The following is a 13,772-nucleotide window of genomic DNA, read 5'->3' on the forward strand; positions in this document are numbered from 1 at the left end:
TCATCGGATTTCCATCAGCTTAAACTTTAGTAATATTTTAGGCGCTACCTAATATGTTGATAATATTGATAACAAATTAAGTAATGAACTATTTTGTAATTAACCAGTTATGTTAAAGTCAATATTGTTTTGCGCATTTTACAAAGACAATAATATTCCCGATTATTACCATTATTATTACCAACAAAAATAACATTTCTTGTGAAAATATATAACATTTTCGGTAACGCTTTTAACCAGTGAAGCCGTTTTTCAGCTGTATTTTAACTGCCTCATAGCAGAATCTGCCCGGTTAAACCCTAATCCTTTATCTCACAATAGAGTTTTGGGGTAATTTTCTTTTATCTCTTTCTTGTCATTATTTCTTTGGATTACTTATTTCTTTATTCTTATTTGAGTTACGAAATTGGCTGAAATTAATGATTATTATGCATGTTCATTCATTGGTTTGCTTCCTGATTTTTCTTTTTGCTAATTATTTTGCTTTTAAATTGGATTTTTCTCATTTCTTTATCCCCCCTCTTTTTCATTTAACTTTCTAGGTAGATTGTGGAATGTTTGTTTTCAAGTGAACTGTGCTTGATATTCTTGTTAAATTGTTATTTGATAGTAGTGATGGTAAGGGCTTGTTTACTTTGATTTGGAATGCCATGTGGGAACCTCTTGGAATGCGTTCGTAGTTGATTTTGTTTTAATTGCATATTTGTGAATTCTTATTGGATTTTTTTTGTTTTGTTTTCACTTGTCATTGTATGATATTTCTGGGTCTAATGAATTATAAACGCCCCCCCCCCCAATCCATTTTCCTGAAATTTGGCATATGCGTAGGTGTTGAGGTTAAAAGTGGTCAAAATTTAAAGGTTGAATTGGAGAATGGTGGCAGTAGGATCCTGCATCTTTCACAGGTTATTATTATTAAGGAACTGTGATTTGTGAACTTATTTGACTGTTGAACAATTAGATTTCTCTATAAATTTCACCGCTATATAACTCGCAGGTTGCTCTTGGGGAGGCGACTGGTGATAAAAAGAACGAATTGAAACTATTTGTATCTATCTCAAATTCAAAAATGAGAACTTTATAATTGGAAACTTTCCCAAGAGAAATTCCCCCAGATACCATTGGATTTGGTGTTGCATGACACGTTTGAGCTGTCTCATAACTGGAAGAATGGTCGCATCTATATCACTGGGTATTATATTGATACATCTCAAGGTGGCGCTGAGTCATTCTGCGAGTAGTTTATGTTAATTTGATATCTCTTAATACCATTTAAATTTGAAATTTATGTTTAAACTTTTACTCACAGATACCGAGTCTGAAGAGGAGCTCCCCCAACCTACAATTAATCTCACAATACCTCATGCTACAACATCTGATCCCACTGCATCACAACAGGTTAAGATTGCGGAACCAAAAAAGGATGAGGATAGTAGTGATGATGAGGATGAAGATGATTCTTCTGCTGAGGATGAAGAGTACAGTGAGGATCAGGTAGATGTCTAATCATTAGTATCATAACCAACCAATAACCTCTTTCTGGTTTTATGTGTAAATCATAAAGCTGAAATAGTTCAAAGAGGGTATTAAACTGTTAATAATATATGGTTCATTAGTTTTAAATGTCTTAATGCAACCATCCTTTTGGAATATCACAAAATTGAGACTTTACTTTGACTTGCTTGGACCAGGCCCCTTTTGCAATGCTTATGCAATGTCAAAAGCACTTATTGGTTAGTTTATGTTCTGTGGGAGGAACGAAATCGTAGAATCTTCAAAGGTTGTTCTAGAAATCCAGCTGACATCTTCAGAAGCATTAAAGATCTTGTAGGTATTAAGTTGAGGGGGAAAAACATCAATAGACTTGATCATGTCAATTCCAAACTTTGTATATCTTGGGATATAGACTAAACCGATTGATTTTGTATTTTTAGAATGTAGTTATTCCAGGTGATCGGTTAATGATTTTGTAGCATTTTTGTTTCTTTAGGTAATAAAAATTTAATTATCCAAAAAAAAAAGCACTTATTGGTCGCTCAAGTAATGCCAAACACATTGCTTTTTCATCAAAAATGTGTTGTGAAAGTTAAAAAGACCAAAAGCCCTTAATTATATTATTCTTGAACATTTTCAAAACATTTTCTTCTCTTCTCTTGCCCACACTGGTATTTAAAAAACATAACCCCCCTCCACACTTAAATAATTTTTTACGTGTACCTAAATCTTTTTTACAATATTTTATATTAATTATTTAAAAGGTATTTAGAATTTATATTTCATGTATCATTATATTAAATTATTTAAATTATTTATAATATCATGTTTAAAATGGACATTTTAACTTTAATAATTTACAACAACGTTAAATACTTCAAATTAACAAACTATACTTTTCCTCAAACAATGTTAAATACTTTGAATTAACTATTCTGAATTATTATTTCAGGAACCTGCCATGCCTATTAATGGTGAGAAGGAAAGTGACAATGATACCAGTAGTGATGAGGATGATAGTGAAGCAGAAAGCTCAGATGAGGATCAAGAGACACCTGAGAAGGTAAGCGTATATGCTTTAGGTTTGTCATTCCAGACTTTGAGGAGCTTCAGCACTGAAACTTTTACTTTGTTTTTCTAACCACCGTTGAATGGTTTGGGTTAGGCTGGACCAAGCAAGAAGAGATCTGCAGAGTCAGCTTGGAATACCCCTGCTCCCGAAAAGAAGGCGAAGGTAGTGACTCCCCAGAAGACAGGTAGATTTCCCACCATCCCTGCTTTTCTATTGATGTTGATTCTAAATTACTAATGAGGGATTGCGACAATCAGTTATAAGGTTCATTCCTTACCCCTTTTCTATCACTCTATTCTAGCTTGTTCTTTGTTATTGTTATTATTAATAAAAGCGTTGCAAGTTCTTGGTGTAGACGGCAAGAAAGTGGGTGAACATACCGCAACCCCTCACCTTTCAAAACAAGCTAAAAAAGCTGCTGCTGCTCAGGCAAAGCAGACTCCGAAGTCGGATGGTTCATCATTCCCTTGCAAGTCCAGTGGCAGGTCAGTTCTTTCTTCTTAGTAAGTATTTAATCCAACCACAATTAACATTTTGTATATATATATATGTGTTGTGATAATATCATATGCCTTCAAAACTTGAGTAGGTCATTTGGCTCTGAAAATGCTTTACAACCTCACTCCAAGGCAAAGCATGGGGGGGTGCTGATGCAGTGTAAAAAGTAACGAGTGTAATATCCTTGCTTGAATATTTTGGTTTTTTTGAATGGAGAAATGGGCAGTATGAACATTTTAAAATGGTTAAAGTAGATATGTTTGATGTGGTAACCCTATGTTTGAGAAGGGCGGCATGAATATTTGCAAATAATTAGGTTATCTTTAATGAACTTCACTACAACTGGATGTACGATTCTATTTGATTGTTGCTTGCGTTTAGTTGCAACAGAGAAGAAACTATTTTGGCTTCGTAAAATAACCAAAAAAATCAGTCCCTGCATGATATATTGGATCAATCGAGTTTTTATACGAGGCTACACTAAGTCCGGATTAATCGAATACTCAATTCTGATTAATCGATTAATATGTAAGATATTGTGGTTATATATCAAATAAGTTATTCAATGCATTAATTGTTATACACATTAACGGTCGTTAAACTAGTCGGTTGAATTTATTTTCTTTAAAATTAATAAATTTTTAATATGTTTTTAAAATATAATAATTTTGTCATAACATTTTTTTTGAAAACAATTAAATATTATTTAAAAAATAATTATGACTTTTATTTTGAAAAATTAGTGATTTTGAATTAATCTGAATTAAATTAAATGGGAGTCGCCATCGACCTTTGGGCTAGGTATGTCAAATACCTAAAAACGTTTTTTAAAACAATTTTAAGAAAAATCGTTTTGTAAGACAAAATTTGGTATGCGTTTACCAAAAATTCGATTTGAAGGGTCCGGGAGTCGGTTACGCGTGGGGAAGGAGTAGCACCCCACAACGCCCAAAATTAGTACTGTGTCACTTATATTTTTTCGTAACGGTGGAAATTACAAATCGAATTTAAAGTTAAACTATGATCCATTTATTGAAATTTAATTAATTTTCTTCGAATTAATAATTTAAAGAAAATTCTTTGACTTGATAAGAAATCTCAAGATTCGCAATCCTCCGTCAGGAAAACTATCTAGACTATTTTTTATCCGTAAAAAAGAATCTTCTATCTTTGAATATATAAAAATGCAAATCGAATAAAAAATGAATATTGGTATTTGCATAAAATAACATAAATTACAATTTAATGAAAAATGCATTTTCATTATTTGAATAATAAAAAAATAATTAGTAAAACAAACCAAATTTATTTCAAGTTCTTGTTTCGTTAAAATGCCGTATCGGATCACATCATTTCGACCAAGTGATACTTTCTACGCTCATTCTACAAATCGGTTCTTGAAATTATTCAGATAATATTAATAGTTAAGGAAATAAGTAGAAACAAACATGATTATAAATGGAAAATAAAATATTTACAACATAAAACTAATAACATTTATTTAATGTTATACATGAAAATATATAATATGTGAAATATGTATATGCATAAGGAACTGAAATAAAAACAACTAAATATTACAAACCAAAATACAATGGACAAAAAATAAGTACTTGGTAATTTTAGGGACCAAAATGGTACTAACAAAAACTTAAAGAGCTAAACAGTAATTACAAATAAACTAGAACCCAAATTGCAAATGTTAAATAATACATGTATTATAAATGAAAATAACTCATAAATAATATAAAGGACTGAAACGAAATGAAAGTAAACATACAAGATAATTCAGGATTTAACCCAAAATACAAAACAGTGACCAAAATGTAATTTTCATAAACAATGAGAACAATGTCTAACATTCATAAAGTATATATAATAACAACCAAGTGACTCATATATAGATTTTACAAATGTAGGGAATAAAGTCTAAAACAAATAAATTACAACCAATGACTGAAATAGAGGATTACAAAACCCAAACCCCAAAGCATGGTTTACCCCATACAAAAAACACAGAAATTCCCTCTCCCTAAACGACAACATTTTGGTCAGGGGATATAAGCCCAAAAACGGGCTTGCCTTTCTCATCTTCCTTCATTTGCTTCAGTTTCAAAACCAGAGGGCAGAGGGAGTTTGAGAACTCTCTCAACTCCCTCATCGGAGAAGAAAGAGACTGCCGCCGCCGGTGACGCCTCACGATGGTCGAGAGACCTAACCACCCTCAAAACCTTCCTTCGCCTCCCTCAACCCAAATCCCTAACTATTTTAGCCTAAAACCCGCTCAAGAGCCCTAGATATAGAAAATACCTTTAAAAAAACAACACTCCGGCGACCTTTGGGCTTCCCGAAGCTCCTCCGACCTAGGCATGTTCCTCTATTTCCTTTCTTTTTCTTGATTTTGTTTTTTTTTCTTTTGATTCTCTCTAATTTTTTCTTTTCGGTTTTGTTTTTTTCTTCTTTTGTTTTGAAAACTCTCTTGGGTTTTTCTTTCGGTTCCCGAATATTTCCGAATGGTTCTCTCTCTCTAGCTTTCTCCTTTTTATCTGCCTTGCATGTGATAGTTTTTTGTGATTGATAGCCTTGGACTTGCTGAGATTGCATGGGGATTTGCCTTGGTATCAATATATTTCTTTTCAATTTTTATTGGGGTTTTCTTTGATTTATGTCTATCTTTTCCACTGTTGATTGACTCCTTGTCTATGTGGATAAAGCGGTGGCGTCAGAAACGGTCGGAGGTGGCAGTAGCATCATTCAGGCAATGATAGTCTATGAGGGTTAGGGTTTCAAAAACTCTATATGACCCTGATTTAGATCCAGATCCAACGGTTGGGACGAAGGCGGCTGAGAGAGATAGGGTGAAAACCCTAATCTATTGGGCTTCGAGTCTAATCTGGATTGGGTCCTGATCCGAATTTGGGCTTCAGATCGGAGTTGGGTTAACTGTTGGGTTGGATCTTAGGGTATTGGGCTTGTACTTGTAGTTGGGCTATGGGTGAGGTTTGTAATTGAACTTGGATTTAAGCCTGAAAAAAATAAATAATAAGTAATAAATAATATTAATAATAATAATATTTTTTAGACCCTAACAAAAACGGGTGTCTACAAATTTTATAAGAACTTTTATTTTTTTAAAGTATTCTTAAAATTATATTTACAGTATTTTGATTTTTTTAATTTTTTCAAAAGAGAAAATAATACTTGTTAAGGGTAAATTATTCGTATGACCACTTATTTATTGTTTTTTTCATTTTAACCATTTATGTTTCAATTTTGTCAATCAACTATTTAATTATTTAATTGTTCCAATCAAACCAATTGACGTCAAAAGTTAACGGCACGATTGACGTATGTTTTCCATCATTTTTGTTTTGTATTGTTTGATATACATAAGACCACGTCATAATGCCACATAAAGAAAGAAGCATGGTCTTTCTCATGTTATTTAAAGTAACCTTAAATCCCTTATTTCAAAATTTTCTACATACTAAAATTTCTAAAGAGGATGATGAAAATAGAAGAAAGAAAGAGTAAAATGAAAGAAGGGAAGTCTGAAATCAAAAAATAGATGCAGAAAATATGAATCGAGTGTATTTTTGTGAGTTCGTTCAACGATAATAATTGGTTGGATTGTTGAAAACCCTAGTAGGAGGTTTTGGGGTTGTGGAAAATATGGAAAATATGATATGGTTTGCAAGTTTTTTCGCTGGTATAATCCACCATGAAATTGTTGGTAAAAAATGTTATTGTTAATCTTCTAAGAAGGATTGGAACCATGGAATTGGAACAAAAGAAACAAAATCTGCTATGGATTTTTACTTTTTTGTGTGTTATTTGTGGGGTGATATTGAAAATTATCACCACTTAACTTGGTAAAGAGATTATCGAAATATTTAGAATAATATTTGAAGGTCTAAGGAAATATTATGCTATGTGTTAACAACATTTTAATATTTATGGATTAGAAGGCTTATGTTTAAGATGTTGTGTGGATTAAACCTACCCATGTCACCCCTATTTCCTAAACAGCCACTTGATGTCAAATGAGTAGTTAAAAGTGAACAAGGTAACCCTTAATACGAGTTATCTTTGTTTTAAATTTTAATCATTCAATAAAAAATAAAAGAAAGACTAACGTGTCATTTTTGTTATTTTTTAATGATGACATGTCATTACCTTATGGTGATACATCAGAATTTTCGTTAATTTTTTAATGACGGTAACCAAAATGAAACCAAAACTAAACATTAGATATGATTTAAAAAATAATTGACTGATCAAAACGGAGCAAAAGTAATAATTTGGATACTAAACGTGTAGTTTACCCGAACATATTTAGATAAACAATTCTAAACATAGCTAAGAATAGCATCACATCAAAATGCAAAGACATAGATTGAATATGGCATTAACGATGATAATCCATAGTTTAAAAGAGGGTTAGATGAATGTAAGGAAGTTGGTGCAGCTAGCAGTCTCATCTGTCAAAACCCATTTCTTTATTCTGCAATCTCATCTTGGTCAACAAGATGTTGACCCCATTCAAAGATGATAAAGCCTCACTGATTGCTGCAAAAAAAAAAAAAAACCCATAAATTCATGCATCTTTATCGTTTCAATGCTTGTTTCAATCCCGATGACTCCTGTTTAAAAGAAAATAATGAGTTTTAGTATGAAAATGTGGAGTGGGATGATAAAATAAAATAAAATAAAAAGTAGAAAACATTATTCATACTTTGTACTTGTGAAGATGGGGTGATTCTGTTGTGCGGCGTCTAAAAAACGGTTAAAAAACGGCATGATCAGTTAAAGAAGTGACCGGTTAAAATTTAGACCGGTTATGTTATATCATTTAACCGGAAATATTATCAAGCACAATAACATATTAGATAACGCTTATATAATGTAATAGGTAGCGCTTATATAATAAAACATGCATTTAACCGGTATATTTATACCGGTAACATTGCAAATTTACCTATTGCATTATAATTATTGTTTCGTTGTTTTTTGGATCGATACAATTTTAATGTATCACACTTTATGTTTGCACCTCGTTGGGCATTCCTAATTCATTCTGGAAAAAAGTATCGACACAAACTATAAAGGTGTCGATACATTATTTAGACCTATTTTCTCATAAAACCGATATTTTATACCGGGTACATTGTAAATTTACCTATAACATTGTAATTTTTGTTTCGATGTTTTTGGATCGATACAATTTTAAATGTTCGACATGTTATTCTTGCACCTCGTTGGGTTTTCATTATGGACAAAATGTATCGACACAAATTACACAAGTGTCGATACTTTATTCTGACCTATTTTCTCATAAAACCGGTAAATGTAAACCGGTTACATTGTAAATTGATCTATTACATTATAATTATCAGTTTCGATGTTTTTGTGATCGATAAAATTTTAAATGTATCGACACTTTATGCGTGAACCTGTTTGTGATTTCTTTTGGAAAAAAATATCGACACAAACTTAAAAAGTGTCGATACTTTATGTTGACCTGTTTTATAATTAACCGGTATATGTATACTGGTTACATTGTTAATTTAAATATTACATTATAATTTTTTGTTTCGATGTTTTTGGGGTCGATACTTTTTGAAAATGTATCGTCACATATTCTTACATATGTATCGAAACAAATCTTTGTGTTTACTAACTTTGTCATTAAAAAAATATATTTTTACCACCTACATTGTAAATTTACCTATTACTTTAAAGTTATTGAATGTTGTAGTTATTGTACATACCTGAATATGTCCTGCAAATTTAATGTTGTACCCACCCTCCAACTACCACTACCAATACCACATCCTATTGAAAGCACCACTGAAAACATGTTGTTCAATGAACCTTTACTTACATCTCCATCAACTCCTGTTGGGACCACTGAAATTGCACAACAAAATTTTTCCATGGATCATACTGATGCAGACAATGTTAAGCCAACCGATGAATGCCATGAAGTACATAATGTTGATGAATCTGACATATTGGTTGGTAAGCTCTTCTCTTCAAGTGATCAAGCTTGGTACTTTTACAAGGGATTCGCAGAAGAACATGGGTTTAGTGCACGTCGGGGAACAACACGGCTTGACATGGAAGGGAATGTGAAGACACAAGAATTTTGTTGTTCGAAAGAAGGGTTTCGAGAATTAAAAGTCAATATCGTTGATCTTCAACGTGCTCATACTCCAATCACAAGAACAGGATGCAAGGCTAGAGTCATAGTTACAATAACAAATACAAACGATCAGTGGGTTATAAGTAAGTCTTATCAGAAACATAAGCATGCATTGTGCACACCTACTATGACACCATTTATACGTTCTAATAGAGCTGTAAGTAAGGCTGATATCGATGAGGCAACAACAATGAAAGAGGTCGATGTTGGCACGTCACAAGTAATGAACTATTTAACGCAGCAGGCAGGGGGCTATCATAATGTTGGATTTACACATAAAGACCTCTACAATGCACTTCAAAGAGGTAAAGCAAAGGAAATCATCGATGGGGATGTGAATGCGCTTATTGCTTACTTTGATTATAAGAAACATGATGATCCCGGGTTTTTTGTGACATACTCGGTAGACAAATCAGGGGCGTTGCATAATCTTATTTGGTCGGATTCTACATCGAGATCAAATTACATATGCTTCGGTGATGTAATTGCGTTTGACACAACGTACAAAGATAATTTGTATGTGACCAATTATGCCTATGGTCGGTGTCAATCATCACCATAACACAATTGTGTTTGCTACTGCCAATATCGCTGACGAGACGTCCCAATCTTTCAAGTAGGTGCTACATAATTTTTTAGAAGCCATGATGAACAAATCGCCTATTTCAGTAATAACCGATGGGGATAGGGCAATGCAGAGGGCAATCAAATATTTTATCCCTAATGCTAAGCACATATTATGTTCTTGGCATTTTTCTCACAATGCACAAGCTAACATTGGTGACCCAAAATTTACAACAACATTCTCAAAATGCATGGCTTCCTGGTGGACAACCGACGAATTTGATATTCAATGGCGTTCGGTTGTTTCAGAATTCAACGTCGAAAAGCATCCATGGGTGATTGAGAAGGGAAATACTCGGCACTTATGGACACAAGCATATCTAACCGATCATTTCTTTGCTAATATTCGCTCAACACAAAGGTGCGAGTCTATGAATGCTTCACTCGTAATTGCACTAAAACACAAGAAGACTTATTTAGATGTTGTTCGTGCAATTGAAGATGGAATTAGTAGAATGCGTCTGAACGAGTTGAAAGCGGATTACTTAAGTTCCCAGACGAAGCCTTCCAGATCACAAAACTGGTTGAATTTGAAAGTCATGCTTCTGAGATTTTTACGCGCAAATATTTTCATGCGTTCCAAGAAGAACTTCAACGGGAGACATTGTACTGGATTCAGGAAGAGATTCAGTCCTTATCAGATGAATGCCAATATTTTTATTTGAAAAAGTACAAAGAAAAAAATAGGACATTTGAAATTAGTTTTGATTCTCGTACGGAAACTCTAAATTGCTCATCAAAAAATTCGAGACCGTTGGACTTCCATGTCGCCATCAACTTCACGTTTTGAAGCACTTGGATTACACATATTTACCCGTGTCTTTGATTCAAAGTAGGTGGACTAAGGATGCGAAGGCTTCTGCACCCAGTTTTGTTGATTTGAATGTGCCTCAAGAAATAATGCAAATGGCAAGGTTTGCTTCTCTACGTGCAACAACAAGTTTGTTATGCTACGCTGCATCCAAGACAGACGCGTCTTTCAAAACCGCAAGAGATGAGATAAAAAGACTAACAGAAGAATTTGAGAACTCGTTTGGTTTAAATGATTCAGTCAATCAAAGAAATGTATTAAACAACGTTCGCGACCCTCAACGGAAACAACGCAAGCAAAAAGAAGTAACAAAGAACAAGGTCGAGAAGAAGATTAGGCGATGTGGGTTCTGCAACGGTGAGGGACATAACAAACTAACATGTCCTCAAGTCAAGCTGGGTTTGAATACAAGCACGCAGTCTACATCAACTGATTTTTTTGAAGACGAAATGGAATGGTTATGAACATCCAACACATGATGTTAGAGACATTTGGTTATAATTATGGTTTTCGATTTTTTTGGGATCGACACTTGTTATAAATGTATCGACACTTTTTAGTGCACTTGGTTTTGAAATACATTATGGACCAAAAGTATCGACACTTTTCGATTTGTGTCGATACTTTTTGTACATCAGTTTTCTCAAAAACGAATATATTTAGACCGATTATATTTCTAATTTACCTATTACATTATAATTATAGTATTCGATGTTTTTGGGATCGACACTTGTTACAAATGTATCGACACTTTTTAGTGCACTTGGTTTTGAAATACATTATGGACAAAAAGTATCGACACTTGTTTGATTTGTGTCGATACTTTTTGTACACCTGTTTTCTTAAAAACCGGTATATTTAGACCATTTACATGAATAATTTACCTATTACATTATAATTATGTTTTTTTATGTTTTCGGGATCGACACTTGTTTTAAATGTATCGACACTTTTATGTGCACTTGGTTTTGAAATACATTCTGGACAAAAAGTATCGACACTTGTTCTATTTGTGTCGATACTGTTTGTACACCTGTTTTCTCAAAAACCGGTATATTTAGACCGGTTATATTGCTAATTTACCTATTACATTATAATTATGGTTTTTGATGTTTTTGGGATCGACACTTGTTACAAATGTATCAACACTTTTTAGTGCACTTAGTTTTGAAATACATTCTGGACAAAAAGTATCGACACTTGTTCGATTTGTGTCAATACTTTTTGTACACATGTTTTCTCAAAAACCGGTATATTTAGACCGTTTACATGAATAATTTACCTATTACATTATAATTATGTTTTTCGATGTTTTCGGGATCGACACTTGTTTTAAATGTATCGACACTTTTATTTGCACTTGGTTCTGAAATACATTCTGGACCAAAAGTATCGACACTTGTTCTATTTGTGTCGATACTGTTTGTATACCTGTTTTCTCAAAACCGGTATATTTAGACCGATTATATTTCTAATTTACCTATTACATTATAATTATGGTTTTCGATGTTTTTGGGATCGACACTTGTTATAAATGTATCGACACTTTTTAGTGCACTTGGTTTTGAAATACATTTTAGACCAAAAGTATCGACACTTGTTTGATTTGTGTCGATACTTTTTTTACACCTGTTTTCTCAAAAACCGGTATATTTAGACCATTTACATGAATAATTTACCTATTACATTATCATTATGTTTTTCGATGTTTTCGGGATCGACACTTGTTTTAAATGTATCGACACTTTTATGTGCACTTGGTTCTGAAATACATTCTGGACCAAAAGTATCGACACTTCTTCTATTTGTGTCGATACTGTTTGTACGCCTGTTTTTCTCAAAAACTGGTATATTTAGACCGGTTATATTTCTAATTTACCTATTACATTATAATTATGGTTTTCGATGTTTTTGGGATCGACTTGTTACAAATGTATCGACACTTGTTACAAATGTATCGACACTTTTTAGTGCACTTGGTTTTGAAATACATTCTGGACAAAAAGTATCGACACTTGTTCGATTTGTTCGATACTTTTTGTACACCTGTTTTCTCAAAAACTGGTATATTTAGACCGTTTACATGAATAATTTACCTATTACATTATAATTATGTTTTTCGATGTTTTTGGGGACGACACTTGTTTTAAATGTATCGACACTTTTATGTGCACTTGGTTCTGAAATACATTATGGACCAAAAGTATCAACACTTGTTCGATTTGTGTCGATACTGTTTGTACACCTATTTTCTCAAAAACCGGTATATTTAGACCGGTTATATTTCTAATTTACCTATTACATTATAATTATGGTTTTCGATGTTTTTGGGATCGACACTTGTTATAAATGTATCGACACTTTTTAGTGCACTTGGTTTTGAAATACATTTTGGACCAAAAGTATCGACACTTGTTAGATTTGTGTCGATACTTTTTGTACACATGTTTTCTCAAAAACTGGTATATTTAGACCTTTTACATGAATAATTTACCTATTACATTATAATTATGTTTTTCGATGTTTTCGGGATCGACACTTGTTTTATTTGTGTCGATACATTTTGTACACCTGTTTTCTCAAAAACCTATATATTTGAAAAACGTAAGTAAGTGTTACCTTAGAAATACATTATGGACAAATTCATTATGCACATTATCACTAATGTTGATATTTGAAAAAAAGTAAGTTGTTACCTTAGAAATGGAATTTGATGTTTTCTCCCGATGTATCCATTGAGTAAGTTGTTTTTAGGATGGATGGAATTTTGGTTTAGGACTAAAATTTACATTTAAATTCAAACTCTAATTATAAATGAAATGAAAATGAAATGCCGTGTTAAATTGAACATGAAAAATTGCATAATTGATTCATACTGTGTAATCAAACCAAAACATACATACACAATAAATTTATAGATAACAATGTTCAAATAATGTACCTACAACGAAATTAATCCGATCGAAAAGGGTTATCGCTAACGAAGTCTGGAACATTAGGCGCCTTCAACAAAATTTCCAAATACTCGCGTATTTTACCACCTTTTGCTGAGGACATAAATAAATAAT

At 32.7% G+C, this 13,772-nt stretch overlaps 1 pseudogene; it reads left to right on the plus strand.

Annotated features, from left to right (window-relative positions):
* Positions 1-296: 296 nt before the first annotated feature.
* LOC120188094 lies at positions 297-3,323 on the plus strand (annotated as a pseudogene).
* The last annotated feature ends 10,449 nt before the right edge of the window (positions 3,324-13,772 follow it).

The sequence above is a fragment of the Hibiscus syriacus genome, unplaced genomic scaffold, assembly GCF_006381635.1.
Source record: "Hibiscus syriacus cultivar Baekdansim isolate YM2019G1 unplaced genomic scaffold, ASM638163v2 tig00116938_pilon, whole genome shotgun sequence".
Taxonomy (NCBI): domain Eukaryota; kingdom Viridiplantae; phylum Streptophyta; class Magnoliopsida; order Malvales; family Malvaceae; genus Hibiscus; species Hibiscus syriacus.